This window comes from Electrona antarctica, assembly GCF_951216825.1.
Source record: "Electrona antarctica genome assembly, chromosome: 3".
Classification (NCBI taxonomy): domain Eukaryota; kingdom Metazoa; phylum Chordata; class Actinopteri; order Myctophiformes; family Myctophidae; genus Electrona; species Electrona antarctica.
This window is the reverse complement of record NC_136808.1, coordinates 14,100,182-14,119,521: the sequence shown is the minus strand read 5'-3', so window position 1 is coordinate 14,119,521 and position 19,340 is coordinate 14,100,182. Positions and strand designations below refer to the sequence as shown.

The 19,340-nt window shown below is 40.2% G+C and overlaps 1 pseudogene across 1 annotated transcript in view; it reads right to left on the bottom strand.

Annotated features, from left to right (window-relative positions):
* Window positions 1–19,340, bottom strand: part of LOC306919655 (transmembrane protein 266-like) — an 87,948-nt pseudogene that overhangs the window by 7,788 nt on the left and 60,820 nt on the right. The window contains exons 5-8 of the transcript in view: window positions 18,461–18,534; window positions 5,656–5,712; window positions 4,781–4,919; window positions 2,846–2,964 (exon numbers count right to left, since the gene is read on the bottom strand). The product of the transcript in view is annotated as a transmembrane protein 266-like (transcript). The remainder of the gene's footprint in view (window positions 1–2,845; window positions 2,965–4,780; window positions 4,920–5,655; window positions 5,713–18,460; window positions 18,535–19,340) is intronic.

The window sequence follows — 19,340 nt, the reverse complement described above, 5'->3', positions numbered from 1 at the left end:
GAGAGAGAGAGAGAGAGAGAGGGAGAGGGAGAGGGAGAGGGAGAGGGAGAGGGAGAGAGAGGGGGAGAGAGAGAGAGAGAAAAAAAAAAAACATTTCTTCTACTGCTACAATGTCTAAAGAAGCCAAGCAAAAACATATTTGACTCTTATGTACCTGTATACACAAGACACAACGATAAGGACCACCTATACAGATAGACAAAGTCGGATCTCTGAACTCAATGTAACTTGTTTTTAATACACACCTACAGTATACACATTTTCAATAAATTAGAGAATGAAGAATAAAGACAGAGAGAGTGTGTGTGTGTGTGTGTGTGTGTGTGTGTGTGTGTGTGTGTGTGTGTGTGTGTGTGTGTGTGTGTGTGCGTGCGTGCGTGCGTGCGTGCGTGCGTGCGTGCGTGCGTGCGTGCGTGCGTGCGTGCGTGCGTGCGTGCGTGCGTGCGTGCGTGCGTGAAATGGAGAACAAATGGAACAGTGGCAGAAACAATACATTGAATATATGGAGCAAGGGTGGGAAGGGAGAGAGAAGGAGGGATGCAGGCCTATCTAAACGGTGTGTGTGTGTGTGTGTGTGTGTGTGTGTGTGTGTGTGTGTGTGTGTGTGTGTGTGTGTGTGTGTGTGTGTGTGTGTGTGTGTGTGTGTGTGTGTGTGTGTGTGTGTGTGTGTGTGTGTGTGTGTATGATTTTGTTTCGACAGGGCCTTCTTTAAGCTGGCTGACCTCATTAGGCTATACAGTATAAGTCCATTTTGACATCTTTTGTAGCTATGGACCTTGAACTTTTATATGAGCTGTTGCTGCCCTCCTCTGGTGGTTTATGAAACTACAACCCAGAGCAACATGCATGTGTTATGGTGGGGCTGTGGTGGGTTATGGCATTAGTTTATTATTGTCTCATACAAGAATATCCAGGACAGGACTGTTGGCTATATATTAGAACACAATATTAAAGGCCTCAATCTTTTGTGTAATACTGTAACTTTTTGTTGATCGATTCAAAGATGATTCAAATACTTTATTATCAGCCAGGTGCAACGGTCCACAGCATTAGTTTCCATGGTAAGTAATGTGGCATTGCTTTCATGAAACTCAATCAAGCCTCAACATCTGCTAAAAGCAATAATATGTCAATTTGAATGACCTTTTTTTTTGTATTCAGACAGCCAGCAATGGGTTAAAAAATGGACATATTATTGCTTATAGCAGCTTTAACTGGCTAAATTTATCTGACAAGATTAACCAAAATGATATTTCATGAAACCGATTAATCGCTGATCCAGGATATATTAAACCAGGATATCTATAAAAATCCTGGTTTAATCCCTAATCCAAGTATCGTGAAACAGGCCCCTGGCTATACTGTCGATGTTGAGACACCCTGGGCAAGACCTACGCTGTAAAGACTATCATTTGTTTGGGCGGAAGTTGCGGGATTTTAGCGGAAGTAAATGAAAACACTACTGTCCCATTGTGCAAGTCAATTAAATAGAATAACATTCAATTGTGGGTTAATAAATATAGGCATATACAAGGAGGTTAAATGGGAGGCTATTGTGCAGTCAAAGTTACCAATACAAGCTAGTTAATTCAGCATTATTTTATTGACCGGTCAGGCCGGTCTACACTTCAATTCAGCGCCTTATAAGGAAAGTTGCGTGGCACCTCTATGTTGAATATCTATGTTCACAGTGAAAGGGGAAGAACCACATGCCCACTCGCTACGCATGGTCCCTTTGGGAAACTCAGCCAATGTCCATACAGTACATAATGCAATATATAATGCAAGTTACAAATAGCCTAGCTGTAAAAAGCTGAAAATATACATTCTAACACAGGTAGGCTAATACTAATAGGAATAGGCAAGGGATATGCCCCTATTGTCGTGACTCAGGAGGTAGGCCTACAGTAGTGCATCTGAAAATGGAAGGTTCCCAATTTGATCCCTAACTGCTCCCAATGAGCAGGTTGGTCCCTTGCATGGTTTCCTCTGCCACTGCTGTATGAATGGGTGAATGTATTGCACATTATAGGGCTTTGCATAGAGGCTAATTGTACATATGCACCATTTACAATTTACTATTGAATAAGTGTAAAAATATAATTTTGGTCAGTTTCTTAGACTAGGGCAGGGGGTATTAAATGTTTTTCAGGCCAAAAGGATCCCGTAGCTAAGAGAGACAAATCAGAGAGCCCCACTACACGTTGTTTATTAAACTTTTTGTTGTTGTTGTTAACGCCTTCCTTTAACTAATGCGTTCAATAGAGAGTATGCGCGTGACATCATCATCAAACCCGGAAGTTATGCAGGAATGCCTACTGAGTGGCAAAAAACTACTTTCTGGCCTTGACAGCCCATGCATCCAAACAGAAAAGTCCTATCTGATTGCATTAAACAACATTAAACAATGTTAAACTGACTTTGTATGTTGCTTTGCCACTCGATTTGCCACTCGATGTGCCATTCACTTTAAGCATGCGCATACCCTCTATAGCTCACTATATTTAGCTGAATGTCTCATCAATGTCTGTTGATTGTTGAGAGATTTGAGACTAGCTTGGAAGCATTTCACTAGTTTTATTTTCAGTGACTATGGGTATACCTCCAAGTCAGTGGTTCTGACATTTCTAATAGTACCCCCTTTTCCTGATTTCTGTATTAAAGTAGTACCACCTTTATCCGACTACATGTTGCTTAGAAAAAGAGAAAACTATATCTAGCAGCGTTGCTGTCAGTAAGAACTGACAGCAACTCCTGACGTGTAATCACCAAATTAAAATATCAGGTCTTGAACTGAAACGTTTGGGAAACACTGGTCTTGAACGAGCTGTTTTTTCAGACTCACAGCTTGTTCTGGCAGATCTGAGTCAGACGCTCCAGCTGTTCTCTCATACGCTAGACTTCCTCTCATACAGCTGACTCTCAGTCCATCTCCATCATCCACCTTAACCTGCAACACATAGGCTGACGAGACAGACAGACAGACAGACAGACAGACAGACAGACAGACAGACACGTTGTGAGCTTGTATTTTCAGCCGAAATATATAATGTATGTTTAGTAATACTAAAAGGTAGCCTAACTAGTAGGCCTAACTAACGTTTTAAAATAATTGTTGTGGAGTTAATAATTTCCTCAGAGATAGTGGAATTGGAATAATGGAATTGTTGTTTTTATGTGATTATTATTAGTGACTAAATATTTCCAGTGGAGACATACTGTACTCTGTACCGACTATACTTACCTTCATCAAGCAACAAGTTGGGAAAGACACCACAACACACATATCCAATTGGTGCATTCGCAGTTCAACAGCTTCACTAAAGTGCACAGATTAGCAGCCAGAGTGCTAACATGGATTAGCACCCACAGTGCCAATGCTGGACGCACGTGCACTTGAAGATTCTCTTGGGATTGTATGAAAACACTAAGACACTCGTTTAGGAAAAACAAACACAGCATTCATTGCATATTGTATTTTGGAAGTCTAGTTATTTTCCAGGAACTTGTGAGATGGAGACAAAACTGGGACTTATTTTTCTTGGGTGGCAGTGGCTCAAGAGGTAGAGTGGCCACTTGGGAATCAGAAAGGGATAAAGGCACTATACCATTCACCACGTGTGTGTGTGTGTGGTGGTGGAGCCCCACCATATGAGTCAGCGTTCGTCAGGTACTGGGAGGCATAGAATAGAAACATTTGATCCTGCATGCAACCGGGGCACGAGGCCATGAGGAGGGTGACCTCCCAACTGATATCGATCCAGAGAGAAGAGAGAGTGACAGAGAGAGAGAGAGAGAGAGAGAGAGAGAGAGAGAGAGAGAGAGAGAGAGAGAGAGAGAGAGAGAGAGAGAGAGAGAGAGAGAGAACAGTGACAGTGACACAGTGACAGCAAGACAGACAGACAGACAGACAGACAGACAGACAGACAGACAGACAGACAGACAGACAGACAGACAGACAGACAGACAGACAGACAGACAGACAGACAGACAGAGAGCACTATGGGGGTGACCTCCCAGCCAGTATTGATCCAGCCTACATTAACATGTTGAACAGCCACAAGATTCATTATGGTTCCGCTGAATCTGCTTACGATCTGCTTCCCATCAATACGCGTTAGAGCGTCTGAGTGGCAGCAATTTACTCTGAGCGCTGGTCGATAGCCTTATTGTTCTGAATAGTAAATAATTTGTCTAATCATGCGGTGAATGGGGTCATTTTGTCATTGTACTCCGTAATAATGTGCTGCATACATCAGTGTCAAGACTCTGAGTCACTGGGAAAGCATGGAAGTGACTTATTACTATTAGTATGGATTTTTATAATCATCTGGCTCTTTGATTAATCCCATTGAAATGCTGTCACAGAGCGACACTGTGTTAATGGTGCTATAAGACATAAACTAGACAATGGACTTTACTTAAACCCTTGGCTGATGTAAACCAGGGCATCATGTGGCAGCCAGGTTCATGGACTTTTTACAGAACGTTTTATTCTGTATAAACGTTTTAGGCCACTGTGGGCCTAAAATAAAAGCGATGTATGATGACTTCATGCATGGTCATTGTGATAAAAGGTGCTGCTTACTTCACACAAGTGTGAATTTTTAAATACATTATCAATTAAACTAGTGCGATGCCCGTTCAGAATGGATGAATGCACATGCAAAAAACATGAAAAGTTACCATAAGAGCTTTCTGCCCGATACACTCTGAGAGTGGGAGAGGAAGCTCAAAAGAACAGAATAAAGTCCAAGTCCAGGACAGTGCATGTTCTCACCATCGATGATGCGCTTGACCCTCCAGATGCGCAGCGTGATGATGAGGCTGATGGCGTCCCAGGGACTGCTAGGACCGTTGGCCACCGTGGAGGCCACCATGGGTGCCAAGGACAGCACGATGACAGCACCGTCAAACACCTGCCCCAGTCACGCACGCACACAAACACGCACGCACGCACGCACACACACACACACACACACACACACACACACACAAACACACGCCTAAATACATCTTACAGATACTTGCACATACACGTGCATATTGCTGTCGGGCAGAAACCTCCTATCTCCATATTTAAACTTTTTGTGTTATTTCGTAGATTAATGCCCTACTTGATCATACTACAGCGTCACACACAAGTATCAAAAGTAGCAGATCCAAATGCTCTTTTCTTTTGAGCTTGTAGATCTGCTACTTTTGCAATTTTGCCCGAAGGGGTGAAGACCCCTTATTGTTTTCGTACGGGTTCCGACATTTTCTGTGGCTGTTCTGTGCTGTCGTTTTCCATGAAATTCGGCAATATGGTAGAGGGTCGTGGGAATCGCTCAAGAACTGAAGCTCACAGTCACAGCTTTTTTCTTTATTTCGTATTACTCTTATGGCTCATGACTCCGTCTTATCACTGCTTGCAGCTATATTTTTATTTGAATAATTTGAGTAACAGTTTTGGACACATGAGGTTTCCAGCCGACAGACAGAGACAACATACCGTGAGGTGGTTTATGGATGCGGTGAGAGAGGACATGCATGCAGGTGGCTGGAGTGACGCAGAAAGACACAGAGAACAGATTAAGCAGATGGAAACAGATGATCAGCTGTGCATGGCGACCGTAATGCGAGTTGTTTTATTATGAGTGGAACGCCTCATACCTCAACTTTGTTCTCGATGTAATCCCAAATCCCAAGAACCACGATTCTAAAGACAGTCTGAGAGAGAGAGAGAGAGAGAGAGAGAGAGAGAGAGAGATAGGGAGGTTAGGAAAAGGTAAGAGATATGCTTAATTTATAGTCTGTGTTGCACGTCAAAAATGGCATTAGGTGAAGGTTGACTCATCCTATAAAATGCATTCAATGTAACTGAGTTGTCATCACATTCACTACATTCTTTCGGCAAGAATATTTCATATTTCAGACGGGCCGGGAGCGAGTGACACGCCTATGAGGCCGTTTCATAGTGCTGATGAGAGCGAGTGACGCACCTGTGACCTTATAGCAATTCATTTTCAATGAAAGGCGGGAGATTTTTTGGGACGCACAGAGAAGTTGAGGGGTTGAGGGCGAAGCAAGCGGGCGCGGTCCTGTGAAATTCCTGCGCACGTGCTTGTTTCCTGCACTCGCCCGCAGGTGGCAAGAGCTGGATTTGTGGTCAGCTTTTTTTGCACGCTATGCGTCTGCACATGAGACGTGGCGCGATCCTTGCTGATCCAAGCAAGAACAGGAGCGGGGGCAGACTACTGATCTTCACAGCATTCAGTATCTGTACAGAGTTGCAATGGTAGGCAAACCTACTCAACCCCAGTATACTGGAGTCAAAGTAGAGGTGCCCCTGGTCAAATATTACTCAAGTGAAAGTTGCTCTGTTAAATAAAGTAATGTTAAAAATACTTAATTATTCAAAAGTACAAATTAAAAACAACAAAACCATAAAGGAGGAAAAACTGAACCCTGTGAAATAGCACATTATCCATAATGAGTACTTGCCAATACCTTTGTACTTTTACTCAAGCAACATTTTGAAATGTTGAATACATGCCTAAATAGTAAAGACTTTTTTTTATTGCTACCTTTTACATTAAGCGAGAAATCGGAGTACTTATTCCACCACTGGTTGTGTGTTTTCCATTGATTTACATTCCAATTAGCATGTCCTGTCATGTAATAGGCCAGGCTAATCTATCAAAGTGGGGACCTGTGCCTGACACCGCCGCTTGTTGTGACAACAACGGTGACATCCGAGCGACAGTGCTGCGGTGACAAAGTGACATGTGTTGTGTGTGTCAGGATGCCATCACCGTAACTCCATCCCTCGCTGCTCATTAACCATGGGGTTAATTATGACCCCCATCGCTTCACTTCTTAAACGCCCAATGCATTCTCAATGGCAATAGCACAAACTTTGGCATGCTGCTAGTACTACATACCGTGTGGGATGAACCACAAAAGAAACAAGTCTCTGGCTCTTCTATCATTATCTTATTTGCTTTTTGTATACAGCAAGCACAGTGGGTCACTGGGTACAGAGCCTGCCTGGGAATCAGGAGGTCACAGGTTCAAGTCCTGGCTCTGACATAGTGCCCCAAAATCATGAAAAAATGACATACTATAGTATGCTGTCTGAAACTATGAACTATAGTAGGCCTATTTCATGATTTTCATCTTTTATTCAAATCCTCCAAAAATCACGGAAAACTACATGCTATAGTATGCCGTCCGAAACCAAATATGAGAAATGTATAATGGGGCTCAATGGCAAATATTGGCACGTAAAAAAAAATTACTTTCACACTTTCACCTTTCATGGCAAATCAATTTCACCTAGAAACTCCATTCACACTTTTTGTAATTCAGCTTACTGTGGAGACACATGCTGGAACTTTTTACTTTGAAATGTTTTGTAGTTTCTGAGTTATTTAACTTAAACACCAAATGCAATAGCACAAACTTTGGCATGCTACTAGTCCTACATACTTACACCTAGAAACCCCATTCAAACCTATTTAGGTTCATCTTACGGTGGACATGTTTGCCTGAAAAGGAATCTTTGAAATGTGTCATAGTTTTAGAAAGTGCTTTCAAATTTGAGAAATTTACAATGGGGCTCAATGGCAGATATTGGCACGTCAAAAAAGCACTTTCACCTAGAAACTCCATTCAGACTTTTTATAATTCAGCTTACTGTGGAGACACATGCTGGAACTTTTTACTTTGAAATGTTTTGTAGTTTCTGAGTTATTTAACTTAAACGCCCAATGCATTCTCAATGGCAATAGCACAAACTTTGGCATGCTACTAGTCCTACATACTTGCACCTAGAAACCCCATTCAAACCTATTTAGGTTCATCTTAGGGTGGACATGTTTGCCTGAAAAGGAATCTTTGAAATGTTTCATAGTTTTAGAAATATAGTGCTTTCAAATTTGAGACATTTACAATGGGGCTCAATGGCAGATATTGGCACGTCAAAAAAGCACTTTCACCTAGAAACTCCATTCACACTTTATATAATTCAGCTTACTGTGGAGACACATGCTGGAACTTTTTACTTTGAAATGTTTTGTAGTTTCTGAGTTATTTAACTTAAACGCCCAATGCATTCTCAATGGCAATAGCACAAACTTTGGAATGCTACTAGTCCTACATACTTGCACCTAGAAACCCCATTCAAACCTTTTTAGGTCACGCTTTTAGGTCACGCTTCTTCGTCACGCTTTTCCGTCACACTTTTTCGTCACGCTTTTCCATCAACTTTGGCATGCTACTAGTCCTACATACTTACACATAGAAACCCCATTCAAACCTATTTAGGTTCATCTTACGGTGGACATGTTTGCCTGAAAAGGAATCTTTGAAATGTTTCATAGTTTTAGAAATATAGTGCTTTCAAATTTGAGAAATGTAGGCTACAATGGGGCTCAATGGCAGATATTGGCAAGTAATGATTTGAGTGGGGTTTGAACCCACAACCTCCAGATCATGTAACCAGAGTGATCAGTCACTGAGCTACATGCAACCTGCCACAACACAGTTTGCCTTTCCCTTTGAGTAACAACACTTATACAAAAAAATAAAAATAAAAATAATAACAGGAGATTTGTCTATTGTTTCTTGTGCTGTTGTTTATCTCTAGAGGGTTGAATGCTTATGAACCACAAAAGAAACAAGTCTCTGGCTCTTCTATCATTATCTTATTTGCTTTTTGTACACAGCAAGTACAGTGGCTCCCTGGGTACAGAGCCTGCCTGGGAATCAGGAGGTCACAGGTTCAAGTCCTGGCTCTGACATAGTGCCCCAAAATCATGAAAAATTGACATACTATAGTATGCTGTCTGAAACTATGAACTATAGTATGTCGATTTTCATGATTTTCATCTCTTTTTCAAATAGTCCAAAATAACGAAAAACGACATGCTGGTTGAATGAGGTTTCTAGGTGTAAGTATGTAGGACTAGTAGCATGCCAAAGTTTGTGCTATGAATAGTAGGCCTATTTCGTGATTTTCATCTTTTTTTCAAATCCTCCAAAATCACGAAAAACGACATGCTATAGTATGCCGTCCGAAACCATGAACTATAGTATGTCGTTTTTCATGATTTTCATCTCTTTTTCAAATAGTCCAAAATCACGAAAAACGACATGCTATAGTATGCCGTCCGAAAAAAATTATAACTTTGGCATGCTACTAGTCCTACATACTTACACCTAGAATCCCCATTCAAACCTATTTAGGTTCATCTTATGGTGGACATGTTTGCCTGAAAAGGAATCTTTGAAATGTTTCATAGTTTTAGAAATATAGTGCTTTTAATTTGAGAAATTTATAATGGCAGATAGTGGCACGTCACTTTCACTTTCACCTAGAAACTCCATTCACACTTTTTATAATTCAGTTTACTGTGGAGACACATGCTGGAACTTTTTACTTTGAAATGTTTTGTAGTTTCTGAGTTATTTAACTTAAACGCCCAATGCATTCTCAATGGCAATAGCACAAACTTTGGCATGCTACTAGTCCTACATACTTACACCTAGAAACCCCATTCAAACGTATTTAGGTTCATCTTACGGTGGACATGTTTGCCTGAAAAGGAATCTTTGAAATGTTTCATAGTTTTAGAAATATAGTGCTTTTAAATTTGAGAAATTCAGAATGGGGGTCAATGGCAGATTTTGGCAAGTAAAGATTTGAGTGGGGTTTGAACCCACAACCTCCAGATCATGCAGCCAGTGTGCTAAGTCACTGATCTACTTGCTACCTGCCACAATGCAGTCTGCTGTTCCCTTTGAGTACAACATTGATACAAAAATAAAATACAAAAAATAAAATAACAGGAGATTTGTCTATTGTTTTCTTTTGCTGTTGTTTATCTCTAGACGTTCGAATGTTTATGAACCACAATGGAAACAAGTCTCTGGCTCTTCTGCCATTATCTATTCGGGATTTTAAGAACATCATGCACAGTAGCTCACTGGGTACAGATCCTGCCTGGGAATCTGGAGGCTGCAGGTTCTAGTCCCAGCTCTGACATATTGTCCCAAAATCATGAAAATATGACATACTATAGTATGCCGTCGCAAACCATGGACTATAGTATGTCCTTTTTTCATGATTTTCATCTTTATTTCAAATCCTCCAAAATCACGAAAAACGACATGCTATAGTATGCCGTCCGAAACCATGAACTATAGTATGTCGTTTTTCATGATTTTCATCTCTTTTTCAAATAGTCCAAAATCACGAAAAATGACATGCTATAGTATGCCGTCCGAAAAAAATTATAACTTTGGCATGCTACTAGTCCTACATACTTACACCTAGAATCCCCATTCAAACCTATTTAGGTTCATCTTATGGTGGACATGTTTGCCTGAAAAGGAATCTTTGAAATGTTTCATAGTTTTAGAAATATAGTGCTTTTAATTTGAGAAATTTATAATGGCAGATAGTGGCACGTCACTTTCACTTTCACCTAGAAACTCCATTCACACTTTTTATAATTCAGTTTACTGTGGAGACACATGCTGGAACCTTTTACTTTGAAATGTTTTGTAGTTTCTGAGTTATTTAACTTAAACGCCCAATGCATTCTCAATGGCAATAGCACAAACTTTGGCATGCTACTAGTCCTACATACTTGCACCTAGAAACCCCATTCAAACCTATTTAGGTTCATCTTATGGTGGACATGTTTGCCTGAAAAGGAATCTTTGAAATGTTTCATAGTTTTAGAAATATAGTGCTTTCAAATTTGAGACATTTACAATGGGGCTCAATGGCAGATATTGGCACGTCAAAAAAGCACTTTCACCTAGAAACTCCATTCACACTTTTTATAATTCAGCTTACTGTGGAGACACATTCTGGAACTTTTTACTTTGAAATGTTTTGTAGTTTCTGAGTTATTTAACTTAAACGCCCAATGCATTCTCAATGGCAATAGCACAAACTTTGGCATGCTACTAGTCCTAGTCTCTGGGTGCTGTCATCCACTCCCATGGCTTTTCCTACCACTGCTATGCCGATGACACCCAGCTGATCCTCTCATTCCCCCCCTCTGATACCCAAGTGGAGGCACGCATTGCTGCTTGTCTGGCTGACATCTCGGCGTGGATGTCGACAAACCACCTGAAGCTCAACCTGGACAAGACCGAGCTGATGTTCCTCCCGGGGAAGGGCTGTCCGCACCGAGACATGGCCATCACCATTGATAATGCTGTGGTGACCTCAACTCGGACTGCGAAAAATCTGGGTGTGACCCTGGACGATCAACTGACGTTCTCGGCAAACATCGCATCAGTGACAAGGTCCTGCAGATTCCTCCTCTACAACATCAGGAGGATTCGCCCCTTCCTCACGGAGAAGGCAGCCCAGGTGCTCATCCAGGCTCTCGTCATCTCCCGCCTGGACTACTGCAACTCCCTCCTTGCTGGTGCTCCGGCATCTGCCATCAGACCTCTGGAGCTTGTTCAGAAAGCTGCGGCTCGTCTGGTGTTCAACCGCCCCAAGTTCTCCCACACAACCATCCTTCTCCGTTCTCTACACTGGCTCCCCGTAGCGGCCCGCATCCAGTTCAAAACCCTGGTGTTAGCCTATAGGGCAGTGAAAGGAACAGCTCCTTCCTATCTCCGGGCTATGGTCGATGCCTACACCCCTGCCCGACCACTTCGGTCTGCCACCTCGGGGCGACTGATTGCCTCGTCACTCAAGGGTCCTTCTGGCCGATCCACACGGTCACGACTCTTTTCTGTTCTGGCCCCACAGTGGTGGAATGAACTCCCCACTGATGTTAGGACAGCAGAGTCACTGCCCATATTTCGCCGCAGGTTGAAAACCCACCTCTTCAGGAAACACTACCCTTCCTCTCTGCCTGACCTACTTGTTGTTAACTAGTTGTACGAACGTTTGTTTTCTATTGTTGTATTGTTTATTGGATCTTGTTTAGTCGATACACTTAATTGTTTTAGCTCATGCTCATTTGATTTAGCTATTTTGTCTCATCCGGTTAAGGAAATAGGTAGCTGATATATTGCACTTTTACCTTAGCGCTAGGTATACTCTTGGTTGCTTGTTTTTGCAGAAAATGCACTAAAGACTTCTGGTGATTAGTAGTTTTTGTTCCCTACCTATGTTGAATACACTTATTGTAAGTCGCTTTGGATAAAAGCGTCTGCTAAATGACTGTAATGTAATGTAATGTCCTACATACTTGCACCTAGAAACCCCATTCAAACCTATTTAGGTTCATCTTATGGTGGACATGTTTGCCTGAAAAGGAATCTTTGAAATGTTTCATAGTTTTAGAAATATAGTGCTTTCAAATGTGAGACATTTACAATGGGGCTCAATGGCAGATATTGGCACGTCAAAAAAGCACTTTCACCTAGAAACTCCATTCACACTTTATATAATTCAGCTTACTGTGGAGACACATGCTGGAACTTTTTACTTTGAAATGTTTTGTAGTTTCTGAGTTATTTAACTTAAACGCCCAATGCATTCTCAATGGCAATAGCACAAACTTTGGCATGCTACTAGTCCTACATACTTGCACCTAGAAACCCCATTCAAACCTATTTAGGTTCATCTTATGGTGGACATGTTTGCCTGAAAAGGAATCTTTGAAATGTTTCATAGTTTTAGAAATATAGTGCTTTCAAATTTGAGACATTTACAATGGGGCTCAATGGCAGATATTGGCACGTCAAAAAAGCACTTTCACCTAGAAACTCCATTCACACTTTTTATAATTCAGCTTACTGTGGAGACACATGCTGGAACTTTTTACTTTGAAATGTTTTGTAGTTTCTGAGTTATTTAACTTAAACGCCCAATGCATTCTCAATGGCAATAGCACAAACTTTGGCATGCTACTAGTCCTACATACTTGCACCTAGAAACCCCATTCAAACCTATTTAGGTTCATCTTATGGTGGACATGTTTGCCTGAAAAGGAATCTTTTAAATGTTTCATAGTTTTAGAAATATAGTGCTTTCAAATGTGAGACATTTACAATGGGGCTCAATGGCAGATATTGGCACGTCAAAAAAGCACTTTCACCTAGAAACTCCATTCACACTTTTTATAATTCAGCTTACTGTGGAGACACATGCTGGAACTTTTTACTTTGAAATGTTTTGTAGTTTCTGAGTTATTTAACTTAAACGCCCAATGCATTCTCAATGGCAATAGCACAAACTTTGGCATGCTACTAGTCCTACATACTTGCACCTAGAAACCCCATTCAAACCTATTTAGGTTCATCTTATGGTGGACATGTTTGCCTGAAAAGGAATCTTTGAAATGTTTCATAGTTTTAGAAATATAGTGCTTTCAAATTTGAGACATTTACAATGGGGCTCAATGGCAGATATTGGCACGTCAAAAAAGCACTTTCACCTAGAAACTCCATTCACACTTTATATAATTCAGCTTACTGTGGAGACACATGCTGGAACTTTTTACTTTGAAATGTTTTGTAGTTTCTGAGTTATTTAACTTAAACGCCCAATGCATTCTCAATGGCAATAGCACAAACTTTGGCATGCTACTAGTCCTACATACTTGCACCTAGAAACCCCATTCAAACCTATTTAGGTTCATCTTATGGTGGACATGTTTGCCTGAAAAGGAATCTTTGAAATGTTTCATAGTTTTAGAAATATAGTGCTTTCAAATTTGAGACATTTACAATGGGGCTCAATGGCAGATATTGGCACGTCAAAAAAGCACTTTCACCTAGAAACTCCATTCACACTTTTTATAATTCAGCTTACTGTGGAGACACATGCTGGAACTTTTTACTTTGAAATGTTTTGTAGTTTCTGAGTTATTTAACTTAAACGCCCAATGCATTCTCAATGGCAATAGCACAAACTTTGGCATGCTACTAGTCCTACATACTTGCACCTAGAAACCCCATTCAAACCTTTTTAGGTCACGCTTTTAGGTCACGCTTCTTCGTCACGCTTTTCCATCAACTTTGGCATGCTACTAGTCCTACATACTTACACATAGAAACCCCATTCAAACCTATTTAGATTCATCTTACGGTGGACATGTTTGCCTGAAAAGGAATCTTTGAAATGTTTCATAGTTTTAGAAATATAGTGCTTTCAAATTTGAGACATTTACAATGGGGCTCAATGGCAGATATTGGCACGTCAAAAAAGCACTTTCACCTAGAAACTCCATTCACACTTTTTATAATTCAGCTTACTGTGGAGACACATGCTGGAACTTTTTACTTTGAAATGTTTTGTAGTTTCTGAGTTATTTAACTTAAACGCCCAATGCATTCTCAATGGCAATAGCACAAACTTTGGCATGCTACTAGTCCTACATACTTGCACCTAGAAACCCCATTCAAACCTATTTAGGTTCATCTTATGGTGGACATGTTTGCCTGAAAAGGAATCTTTGAAATGTTTCATAGTTTTAGAAATATAGTGCTTTCAAATGTGAGACATTTACAATGGGGCTCAATGGCAGATATTGGCACGTCAAAAAAGCACTTTCACCTAGAAACTCCATTCACACTTTATATAATTCAGCTTACTGTGGAGACACATGCTGGAACTTTTTACTTTGAAATGTTTTGTAGTTTCTGAGTTATTTAACTTAAACGCCCAATGCATTCTCAATGGCAATAGCACAAACTTTGGCATGCTACTAGTCCTACATACTTGCACCTAGAAACCCCATTCAAACCTATTTAGGTTCATCTTATGGTGGACATGTTTGCCTGAAAAGGAATCTTTGAAATGTTTCATAGTTTTAGAAATATAGTGCTTTCAAATTTGAGACATTTACAATGGGGCTCAATGGCAGATATTGGCACGTCAAAAAAGCACTTTCACCTAGAAACTCCATTCACACTTTTTATAATTCAGCTTACTGTGGAGACACATGCTGGAACTTTTTACTTTGAAATGTTTTGTAGTTTCTGAGTTATTTAACTTAAACGCCCAATGCATTCTCAATGGCAATAGCACAAACTTTGGCATGCTACTAGTCCTACATACTTGCACCTAGAAACCCCATTCAAACCTATTTAGGTTCATCTTATGGTGGACATGTTTGCCTGAAAAGGAATCTTTGAAATGTTTCATAGTTTTAGAAATATAGTGCTTTCAAATTTGAGACATTTACAATGGGGCTCAATGGCAGATATTGGCACGTCAAAAAAGCACTTTCACCTAGAAACTCCATTCACACTTTATATAATTCAGCTTACTGTGGAGACACATGCTGGAACTTTTTACTTTGAAATGTTTTGTAGTTTCTGAGTTATTTAACTTAAACGCCCAATGCATTCTCAATGGCAATAGCACAAACTTTGGCATGCTACTAGTCCTACATACTTGCACCTAGAAACCCCATTCAAACCTATTTAGGTTCATCTTATGGTGGACATGTTTGCCTGAAAAGGAATCTTTGAAATGTTTCATAGTTTTAGAAATATAGTGCTTTCAAATTTGAGACATTTACAATGGGGCTCAATGGCAGATATTGGCACGTCAAAAAAGCACTTTCACCTAGAAACTCCATTCACACTTTTTATAATTCAGCTTACTGTGGAGACACATGCTGGAACTTTTTACTTTGAAATGTTTTGTAGTTTCTGAGTTATTTAACTTAAACGCCCAATGCATTCTCAATGGCAATAGCACAAACTTTGGCATGCTACTAGTCCTACATACTTGCACCTAGAAACCCCATTCAAACCTTTTTAGGTCACGCTTTTAGGTCACGCTTCTTCGTCACGCTTTTCCATCAACTTTGGCATGCTACTAGTCCTACATACTTACACATAGAAACCCCATTCAAACCTATTTAGGTTCATCTTACGGTGGACATGTTTGCCTGAAAAGGAATCTTTGAAATGTTTCATAGTTTTAGAAATATAGTGCTTTCAAATTTGAGAAATGTAGGCTACAATGGGGCTCAATGGCAGATATTGGCAAGTAATGATTTGAGTGGGGTTTGAACCCACAACCTCCAGATCATGTAACCAGAGTGATCAGTCACTGAGCTACATGCAACCTGCCACAACACAGTTTGCCTTTCCCTTTGAGTAACAACACTTATACAAAAAAATAAAAATAAAAATAATAACAGGAGATTTGTCTATTGTTTCTTGTGCTGTTGTTTATCTCTAGAGGGTTGAATGCTTATGAACCACAAAAGAAACAAGTCTCTGGCTCTTCTATCATTATCTTATTTGCTTTTTGTACACAGCAAGTACAGTGGCTCCCTGGGTACAGAGCCTGCCTGGGAATCAGGAGGTCACAGGTTCAAGTCCTGTCTCTGACATAGTGCCCCAAAATCATGAAAAATTGACATACTATAGTATGCTGTCTGAAACTATGAACTATAGTAGGCCTATTTCGTGATTTTCATCTTTTTTTCAAATCCTCCAAAATCACGAAAAACGACATGCTATAGTATGCCGTCCGAAACCATGAACTATAGTATGTCGTTTTTCATGATTTTCATCTCTTTTTCAAATAGTCCAAAATCACGAAAAACGACATGCTATAGTATGCCGTCCGAAAAGAATTATAACTTTGGCATGCTACTAGTCCTACATACTTACACCTAGAATCCCCATTCAAACCTATTTAGGTTCATCTTATGGTGGACATGTTTGCATGAAAAGGAATCTTTGAAATGTTTCATAGTTTTAGAAATATAGTGCTTTTAATTTGAGAAATTTATAATGGCAGATTGTGGCACGTCACTTTCACTTTCACCTAGAAACTCCATTCACACTTTTTATAATTCAGTTTACTGTGGAGACACATGCTGGAACTTTTTACTTTGAAATGTTTTGTAGTTTCTGAGTTATTTAACTTAAACGCCCAATGCATTCTCAATGGCAATAGCACAAACTTTGGCATGCTACTAGTCCTACATACTTACACCTAGAAACCCCATTCAAATGTATTTAGGTTCATCTTACGGTGGACATGTTTGCCTGAAAAGGAATCTTTGAAATGTTTCATAGTTTTAGAAATATAGTGCTTTCAAATTTGAGAAATGTAGGCTACAATGGGGCTCAATGGCAGATATTGGCAAGTAATGATTTGAGTGGGGTTTGAACCCACAACCTCCAGATCATGTAACCAGAGTGATAAGTCACTGAGCTACATGCAACCTGCCACAACACTGTTTGCCTTTCCCTTTGAGTAACAACACTTATACAAAAAAATAAAAATAAAAATAAAATAACAGGAGATTTGTCTATTGTTTCTTGTGCTGTTGTTTATCTCTAGAGGGTTGAATGCTTATGAACCAACAAATAAACAAGTCTCTGGCTCTTCTATCATTATCTTTTTTGCTTTTTGTACACAGCAAGCACAGTGGCTCACTGGGTACAGAGCCTGCCTGGGAATCAGGAGGCCACAGGTTCAAGTCCTGGCTCTGACATAGTGCCCCAAAATCATGAAAAATGACATAATATAGTATGCTGTCTGAAACCATGAACTATAGTAGGCCTATTTAGTGATTTTCATCTTTTTTTCAAATCCTCTAAAATCACGAAAAACGACATGCTATAGTATGCCGTCCGAAACCATGAACTATAGTATGTCGTTTTTTTGTGATTTTCATCTTTTTTCAAATCCTTCAAAATCACGAAAAATGACATGCTATAGTATTTTTTATCCGAAACCATGGACTATAGTACGTCGTTTTTTCATGATTTTCATCTTTCTTTCAAATCCTCCAAAATCACGAAAAACGACATGCTATATAGTATGCAGTCCGAAACCAAATATGAGAAATGTATAATGGGGCTCAATGGCAGATATTGGCATGTAAAAAAAATCACTTTCACCTTTCATGGCAAATCACTTTCACCTAGAAACTCCATTCAAACTTTTTGTAATTCAGCTTACTGTGGAGACACATGCTGGAACTTTTTACTTTGAAATGTTTTGTAGTTATTTATAGTTTTATAGTTACTTAATTAACATTTTGGGCCGTAAGGCTAAACGGGCATCCGTTTGTTTGAAGTTCCCTTCATTATACTTCAGTGGTATTGTATTTGGTATTGTATTTGGCCGCAGACAACCATCTGAAAATGTTTTGTGCCAAGGTTCCCCAGAAGAGAAGATTTGTGTTAAGAATTGCAACATTTTTCAAAAATAGCAGATGATTGCGGGCATGAAGTGACCCTGGGGTAGAACCACTGGTATATTGTACATAACCCACCAATGAGACGCAGGGTGTAGACACTAGGCATTGTTCCATCTCATGAGTATTAGTTTTATTGAATACTGTATTAACAGTTTGCAAGAAGTACAGATACAGTCTTACAATAATGCTAAAAGGATAACACAAAAAGCGGAACAAAAAAACCCCGGATGAAGTGCTCCTTTATCTAACTAAAACTGAAATCATAATAGCAATCATTTTCATCTAAGAACATATTGCTGGTTTGATGGAACACTGACCTCTGAGAAGAAGAGAGAGAGGATGGCCAGGCTGATCCAGTGGATGATGCTGGCAAACTCAAAAGCATTGGAAACTACAGAGAAAAGAGAAAAGCAGTGTAAACTACAGAGAAAAGAGAAAAGCATTGTAAACTACAGAGTCAAAAGAAAAGCATTGGAAACTACGGTGAGAAAGTAAGGTTAGGGTCCAGAGACAAACTGTTGACTCACAATTTTCAATTGCTTCAGTGTTCGTGTCATACTCCTACACCGTGAATGAAGAATCGATAAGGACAATAGTGCTTAGGTGAGTGTGTGTGTGTTGGGTTCATCGTGAGCTGAATTCACACGCAGACTCACAGGAGCGCGCCTCGTTCGTACGTGAGAACGTTTATCCCGGGAATGTTTTAAGTTTGAGCAAAAACACAGTGTTTTGGAAGTACTGAGGATACGACTTGATACAAGACTTGAAAGTTATCGAGTTTGTGAGTCGATCGAGCTTTGACTTGTTCCACCAACTGCGTGTGTGTGTGTGCGTGTGTGCGTGCGTGCGTGTGTGCGTGCGTGCGTGCGTGCGTGCGTGCGTGCGTGCGTGCGTGCGTGCGTGCGTGCGTGCGTGCGTGCGTGCCAGAATCAATTTCCCTGTTTCTCTCTCCCCATCACCCATCGTGATCCTTGCTTCCACATAGCATCTATCAGCATTCTGTATCCCTCCCCACATCTCTGACATTGTCCATTAATCCCCGCTGTGCCAACCCGCTGCCCTCCATCTCCTCTGACACTAGTACTAATCTATGTGGGAGTTTGTCTCAATCCTTGGTGATACAAGTACACTGATTCGTTTGTTTTTTACTTAAGTAAAGGTGGCGATCTCCAACTAAGTAGTAAGTAAAGTGTTCAA